Genomic DNA, 5,932 nt, shown 5'->3' on the forward strand with positions numbered 1-5,932 from the left:
GATGGTGAAATTTGGGGGTTGTTCATAACAGCTGTCAGCATTAATTATCCCAAGAGGCCCAAAATGACTCATTCCTTCACTTCCTGCCCTCTGAACTCAGAACCAAAAGACAGATGGAGATAAAAATATTGACTTTTTTACTGATGAAACTTGGCTTGAAGGATGTGGCACAGGTATGTGATCACAGTGACTGAGCTTCATAATGTTGCTTCCCGGGGTTAGAAAGACTTGATCGGCCCGTCGATGGATACTCTGGGCATCTCAGGATTTCCCCACATGGACATGATCCTGCTGGCAGATCTTAAGGCAGATCCCAAAGAGAGAGAACCCAGAAGCGCTTATCTGTTTCTTCCCTCAGACTCATTGATCAGATGAGGCTCCACCTCTCATGAGGAATGAACCCAGTGGGGACACAGAAAGTGTTGCCCCGGATAAGGTTCCTCCACAGGGAAATGTGAGTCCAGGAAACCAAGGTTGTTCCTAGACATGAGTCTGTGAGAATCTGGGAGTGTCCACTCTCTCAGGATAGGAGCCACATTTTCTCCCCGCTGTGCCTCCCCACACAGCACCTGGCACAATGTTGGCACAAAGATGGTGCTGAGATAGTGCTTGCCGATTGACCGGTGACACCTCATGAGCATATGTGACATTTCCCCTACTGGGTCACTCCAGAAGGAGCAGAAATTGCTGTGGTTTGACCCTTCACACTGCCAGTCCTTGCCTAACCCAACAGTTTGGGAGTGTGAAAGCCAAGCTGATGACCCAATCCTTCCTTGGGGAGATACCAGCGCTCTCCTGCTGCCCACCAAGTCCCATCCTGGGCAAAACACTTGACCCTGGCCGGCCAGTCGCCCTGGGGGTCACTGAGTGTGTCTGAATCTCACTGTTGGTTGTACGTTCCTGAGGTCACTGACTCAATCGTACGTATGGTATCAGTTGAGAAGTACCTTTAGCAGGTAGTGACTAAAAAAAGTCACCGTGTTAAGAAGATAGGCCTGGGATGACAGGTGTATGACATCACTGATGTCCTAGTTTCCTTTTATCTGCCTGTCTTACCCTCCTTAGCAATGGCTTCCATCCTCAAGGTTGACTTATGGTTATAAAACGGCCTTGGCCGTCCCAGCCCTTATGTTCACAGTCCAGAGAGCAAGAAAGAGAAGGGAGAAAGAAATATAAGGTTCCCCAGCTGAGTCTACTCATCCTCTTTAGGGGTTTTCCTGGAAGCAAGAGAAAACAAAAAATGCCTATACTACACAAGGCAGAATATAGCCAAATGGTCACCTCTGTCTGCAAGGGTGGCTGGGAAATAGAAGTTTTCAGAGGATCCCATTGTTTCCCCTACAAAATCAGGACTGTTATTAAGGGAGAAAGGAAGGGTAGGTAATGGAAGTCAACCCAGAGTCTCTGCCTCACTCATCTTTAACCCCTGCAGCACTGACCGTTAAGGCATGTATACATTTCATTCATTCAAAAAAATATTCACTACCTATTCAGGGCAAGCCATATGTCTATATATTAGTGAAGGAAATAATACAAAATAAACAAAACTATAATATAATGTTAGGTAATGATACGTGCTAAGAAGCAAAATAAACCAGGGCAGGGGTTGGGGTGGGGAACAATGTCAGATTGGGTGGTCATGGATTCCCTTTCAGCTGAATGAATCAGACTGAAGCAAGGAATAAGGCATGCAGGGTCTTGGGGGAGGGATGCTTCCCGAAGCAGCCCTGGTGTGGAAGTATGGTAGGTTCCAGAACAGATGGCCAGCCTGGAGAAGTAGTCAGGATAAAGATCATGTTAGGCTTTGTCAGCCATGATAGGAACTTTGTAATTTCCCCCCAAATGAGGGAAACTATTGAAGACATTGAGGAAGGAGGTTGATGTGTTCAAATTCAACCGTTTCCTTAATCTCTCTCGCTTCGTCTGGCCACCAAATTAGACATACCTTAGACGACTCCTTCTGTCCACCATGTTTGTTTGTTTGTTTCTCTTTGCAGCACAGTTATTGATAATTTCTTTAGATTTGTTTTCATTAATTTTCCCTTCAGATGTGTTAATATTTTGTTTCAGCAATCCATTGGGTTTCTAATTTTGAATATTATACCTTCTAATTTCTAGAAGGTCTATTTAGTTCTTTTTCAAATATGCCTAGTTGGTTTCTTTTTCCTTTGTTGTGTGTTCAATTCTCTCTTTTAATTCATTACCTGCATTGAGCACGATTGATTTACATGTCGTATCTGTTAGTTCCAATATCTACAGTGTTTATGAGGCTGGTGCCATATTTTGTTGATCCTGCTACCTCTCATTTAAGAGGATTTGTTTATTTGTGTGTTTATGATTCTTGATTGTGAACGTATGCTCCATGGAGAATATTGTGGTAATTCTTTGAGGAATAGCTTTAAAGTGTACACCTCCAGGGAGTATTTGTGCTATTTTTGCTAGGGACTAGGTCTATTTGGGTTGCTTTGGGCTACATAGGAGATACAGATAATGGTCCCAAACACTGTGAATTTGGGTTTGGGGTCAGGGATTCTCTAGGGAGTAGTTTTTTAATTTTTCTTTGTGCAGGTTTTCTTCAGAGCCAAAGCCTTGACCAGCAAGATTCATTCTGTGGAGTGCATCTTTCTTCTTCATTCATACGCCGAGGTTGCCATTTTTGAGGGTACCTTTTTACGAGAATCTCCAGTCTAACCTTCCACCTTGCTAGGGCCCCAGGCCTTGTCTCCTGCTCCCCACCCTACTGCTTACTACCGCTGTGAACAAGATCCATTAAGACCTCCTTTCTGCCACTGGGGATTATGTCCACCTCAGGCACATGTCAACCCCACTGTTTGCTCACTCCTATGGATTTAAGCTTTCTTGTTGTTTCTGGCCTTTAAGAGATTCCTTTTTGGTTCTGCTAGCTCAGCCATTCATTAAGGAATATGTGTGTGTGTGTATATATATATATATATATATATATATATATTTTAGGTTTTTTTTTTTTTTTTTATCCCATCCCCTCATCCCCCTTCCCTCTGGTAACCATTAGTTTGCTGTCTGTAAATATGAGTCTGTTTCTTGATTTGTCTCTCACTCTCTTTTTCCCTTTGCTCAATTTTGTTTCCTAAATTTCACATACAAGTGAAATCATATGGTATTTGTCTTTCTCTGACTGCCTTATTTCACTTAGCATTATACTCTCCAGATCCATCCATGTCATTGCAAATGGCAAGATTTCATTCTTTTTTTTATGGCTGAATAATATTCATATATATATATATATATATATATATATATATATTCCTCATCCATTCATCTACTGATGGACATATAGGCTGTTTCCATAATTTAGCTATTGTAAATAATGCTGCTATAAACATAGGGGTACATGCATCCCTTTGAATTAATATTTTTGTATTGTTTAGGTAAATACCCAGTAATGTGATTGCTGGATTCTACGGGGGTTTTATTTTTAACTTTTTAAAAAACCTCCATGCTTTTTTTCCAGAGTGGCTTCACCAGTTTGCATTCCCATCAACAGTGCAAGAGGGTTCCTTCTCCACATCGTGGCCAACACCTGTTGTTTCTTGTGCTGTGGATTTAGCCATTCTGACAGCTGTCAGGTGATACCTCACTGTAGTTTTGATTTGTATTTCCCTGTTGGTAAGTGATGATGAACATGTTTTCATGTGTCTGTTGGCTATCTGGATATCTTCTTTGGAGAAATGTCTGTTCATGTCTTCTGCCCATTTTTTTTTTTTAATTTTTTTTTTCAACGTTTATTTATTTTTGGGACAGAGAGAGACAGAGCATGAACGGGGGATGGGCAGAGAGAGAGGGAGACACAGAATCGGAAACAGGCTCCAGGCTCTGAGCCATCAGCCCAGAGCCTGACGTGGGGCTCGAACTCCCGGACTGCGAGATCGTGACCCGGCTGAAGTCGGACGCTTAACCGACTGCGCCACCCAGGCGCCCCTTCTGCCCATTTTTAAATTGGATTATTTGCTCTTTTTTTGGTGTTGAGTTGTAGAAGTTCTTTATATATTTTGGATACTAACCCTTTATCAGATATGTCATTTGCAAATATCTTCTCCTATTCCCTAGGTTGCCTTTTAGTTTTGTTATTTCCTTCACTGCGCAGAAGCATTTATTTTGATGTAGTTCCAATAGTTTATTTTGCTTTTGTTTCCCTTGCCTCAAGAAATATATCTAGACAAGAGTTGCTTCAGCTGATATCAAAGAAGTTACTGACTGTGTTCTCCTCTAGGACTTTTATGATTTCACCTCTCACATTTAGGTCTTTAATCCATTATGAATTTATTTTTGTGTCTGTTGTAAGAAAGTGGTTCAGTTCCTTTCATTTTGCATGCTTCTGTTCAGTTTTCCCAACACCATTTGTTGTAGAGACTGTCTTTTCCCCATTGGATATTTTTTCTTGCTTTGTCAAAGATTAGTTGACCATACAGTTGTGGGTTTATTCCTGGGATATCTTTTTAAAAAGATCTCATCCATTACTTTTTTTGTGTTAACCTGGGCAGGTTTCTGCCCTATTCTAGGAGACTCACATGACCACATTTATAATTTAGAAGGACAGTCTGGCTGTGGGGAGGAGAAAGGATTGTAAGAAGGAAAATTTCACACTGAGAGACCATTTAGAACACAATTGTCATAGCCCTGGCATAAGATGTGACAGCTTGGACTAGATGGTGGTGCATTGAAAAAGAACTTGGGCTGAGTTATAGTTTGAAGTGGCTAATGACAAGATTTGCTGATGCTTGCATATGGGGTGTGAGAAAAAGAGAGGAGTTAGAGGTAACTCCAAAGTTTTTGGTCTGAGTATCTGAGCTCAGGATACAACTCAGTGAGTGAGGGAATGAACAAAGAAGGTGACCATGGATGTAGGTGGATGGAATCCTTTTTCTAGGGTCTGGTCATTCTTGGGTAAGTTGAACAATGAGTTTCTAGACCCCCCCCCCCCCCCAAGAGAGAAGGATCAAATCTTGAAGTGTAGGGAGGCTGCCCAGGCCTGAAAACCATTCTCCATCATGTCACCACATTCCTCCTCAGTTAAGTCTGCTCTCCTTTTGTCATCCAGGCTTAAATATAGAGCACAAAATGAAGTCCTGGTAGGGTGGGGAGTGAGTGCCCCAGCACTTAAGTGTGTGCATACGTGGGATCAGTGGTTCCCAGGTTTTTGGATTATGGCGACGTGTAATATTAAACCAAGCACCACCGATGGATGAATGGATAAACAAAATGTGGCATATACATATGGTAGAATATTACTCAGCCTTAAAAACAGAAAGAATTCTGACCCAGGGTGCAACATGAACGAAACTGGAGGAAATTACGCCAAATGAAATAAGCCGATAAAAAAAAACAAATACTGTCTGATTCCACTTCTAGGGGTATCTACAGTAGACAAACTCTCGGCGACGGAAAGTAGAATGGTGGTCGCCAGGGGCTGGGGAGAGGTGAGGAGAGGCAGTTACTGTTCAACGGAGGCAAGTTTCAGTTTGGGATGATGGAAGCGTTCTGGTGGTGATGGTTGGAGAACAACGTGGATGTACTTAATACCACTGACCTGTACACTTAAAGGTTGGTGAACAAACAAAGCAAACCCCAAAACAAAAAGAACACCCAAATAAGCCAAGCAAGCTAACATCATAAAGTTGTCAACTTTTTAATTTTGTCCACTGAAGGCATTAAAAGTCAAACTTCAGTTGGTTATAGCCATCATGCCATCCAAAGAAAGAATATTTTTAAAGCTCAAGAAGGCAAGAAAGATACGTTCTCAAGGCCCAGGCTAATTTTTTGAATGGGACGATACTGGTTTCACAACAAAGCCAAATAGTTGAAATACATTGCTCTAATTTCTTTTACATTCCTTAGTGGACTGTGTGATCAGTGTCTGTGAAGCTGGGTGACCCTTTGTTGGAGAAGGTGAAGA

Source organism: Herpailurus yagouaroundi, unplaced genomic scaffold (genome assembly GCF_014898765.1).
Source record: "Herpailurus yagouaroundi ecotype Mexico unplaced genomic scaffold, PumYag 186, whole genome shotgun sequence".
In the NCBI taxonomy this organism is placed as follows: domain Eukaryota; kingdom Metazoa; phylum Chordata; class Mammalia; order Carnivora; family Felidae; genus Herpailurus; species Herpailurus yagouaroundi.